At 35.7% G+C, this 2,416-nt stretch overlaps 1 non-coding gene across 1 annotated transcript; it reads right to left on the reverse strand.

Moving 5' to 3' along the window:
- Positions 1-1,905: 1,905 nt before the first annotated feature.
- LOC136137893 (U6 spliceosomal RNA) lies at positions 1,906-2,011 on the reverse strand. Its single transcript, XR_010656755.1, has one exon. It is a non-coding gene; the product is annotated as a U6 spliceosomal RNA (small nuclear RNA).
- Positions 2,012-2,416: the final 405 nt, after the last annotated feature.

Raw genomic sequence — 2,416 nt, forward strand, 5'->3', positions numbered from 1 at the left:
TTCTTTTTTATACTTGCAAGACACCCTCCACTGGATTCCAAAGTATTTTTAATTCTGATTGTATCTTGGTTTCTTTTCTGCTTATTTAATATTCACATCTATCTTGTTGCCTTTGGAGCCCTGTGACTTAGCAGCTGCATAGGAACATTGTTCGGGGGAGTTGATGAACCACAAATCAAAAATCCCATGATGGGAAACTGTCATCTAATGAGAAAATGTAGGGAGGAGACTAAGGGAGGAATAAATTAAGTCCAACAGTTGTGGAGAAGAAATTCAAAAGAAGACATTCAGATTCAGGACAAGAGTGCTACTCCATTGGCAAAAGAATATGAGTTGCAGGACAAACCTGTGCTATTTTCAGGTTTTGGAATTACACCATATCTTGTTTTCAAGTTTTTAACTTTCAAACTATTCTTGTCCTTTGACATTTAAAAATATTTTTCCTCATATGCTTAAAATGATATTCTTTACATTTATTATGGACTAAAGTAGCATCTTAAATTAACATAAAATAACATACTCCTGGAAAATAACTGTTGCTCACTTATTGGAAAGGGAAAACAATTCCTTTTTTAAAGCTATGCCTTCAGTGTTTATGTTTTTGATTTTAAACAAACAGATGCTTTTTCAAACTTAACTAGCTTTTCTGAAGGATAGAATAAGGTGATTAAGAAACTTCGGGGGATTCAGTTTTCTTGACTTACTTTATTAAACAGCCAAAGGCCTTTGTAGAAAACAATCATAGTAAGCACAAAATATGTCTCATAATGTGAGTCTGGCTTATCCTGAAGAGTGCAGTTTTCCTGGAAGGTTCATTTCAAATTAGAGTAAGTGGGCTAAAAGAAAGCAAAGCTTAGGAGGAAATGCAATAGTGAGAGTTTTCATAATGTATTATAGCTCATTAATTTCCTCCGGATTTATGGTCAATATGACTTGATTGATATCTATCTGTATATAAAGATATCGTTGCGGCCACACGAGGCTGATCATAAAGGAGAGTAACCATAACAATCACATAGGACATTCACAGGGTTCCACCTATGATGCCATAGCCTACTGTTTAGAAAATGGTGTTCCAATCAAATTCCTTCCTTGTTGCTCTAGGAATGTTTTGGACCTTTTCTGTACCTTTCCCAAGTGGCCTTTAATTCTCTTCATACTCCATGACAGCTTTTATTTATTTATTTTAACTACTCAGGCTTGTTTGGATAAATTATTATGTTGTTGTCAATGGAAACGTTAGGAGCTTTGCAGACTAATTCCATTGCAGGAGCATACAGTTCTGCTGATGCCAGCCCTGTCCAGGATATGTTTCCTTGGAGAGCCAAGCCCTCAGTCTACTTTATATAGAAGCTGCTGGTATCAGTGCTGATGTTGGTGGTAGAGTCTCTTTCCATTTGCACTTTTGAAAATTGACCACCTTCGCCATTTCTATACCTCTTTTTCTGAAGCACTTCTTAAAATTTTAAATTGATTTTGCTGTCGTTTTATTATTAATCTGTATGAAGTCATGCTCTATTCTGAATAGAAGCACCTCAGTTATATTTGTGGCAATTAGCTTCTCCCCTCTTTGCTTTTTCATCCATTTCTGTCTTTTAATGAAAAGAAGTTTTTCTTTCAAATGTAATCAATTAGCTATCTTTTTTTTAAAACATCTTTACTGGAGTATAATTGCTCTACAATGGTGTGCTAGTTTCTGCTGTATAACAAAGTGAATCAGCTATACATATACATATATCCCCATATCCCCTTCCACTTGCTTCTCCCTCCCACCCTCCCCATCCCACCCCTCTAGGTGGAAACAAAGCACTGAGCTGGTCTCCCTGTGCTACGCGACTGCTTCCCACTAGCTATCTATTGTACATTTGGTAGTGTATATATGTCTATGCCACTCTCTCACTTCGTAAAAATATGGAACGTTTCACGAATTTGCATGTCATCCTTGCACAGGGCCATGCTAATCTTCTCTGTATCGTTCCAATTTTAGTATATGCGCTGCCGAAGCAAGCACAGCAATCTTATTCTTAATGTTTACAACTTGTAAAGTTTTGGTTAAGAACTTTTTTCTTTTCTAAGTTTATGAAGATATTCTCTAATCTGGAAGATTTATTGGCTTATCTTTCACATTTAGACATACAGTAACAACAGCAAAGTAATAATAATTTGTATGCATAGTATGAGGTAGATGTCAATTTCATATATTTCATATTATTATATATGGCTATCTCGGTGACCCAGCACCATTTAAAGTAATCTTTCCTCGGCACTGCAATATTACCTTTGTATTAAATGAAATGGGTTTCTTTCTGAACTTGCCATTTTGATCCATGAGTCTCCTTGCCTATACTTTAGGAAATAAAACAGAGTTCTTCACTAGTGCCATCTTATAACAACTTATGTCTAGTACAGTAAGTAT

This window comes from Phocoena phocoena, chromosome 18, assembly GCF_963924675.1.
Source record: "Phocoena phocoena chromosome 18, mPhoPho1.1, whole genome shotgun sequence".
Lineage (NCBI taxonomy): Eukaryota > Metazoa > Chordata > Mammalia > Artiodactyla > Phocoenidae > Phocoena > Phocoena phocoena.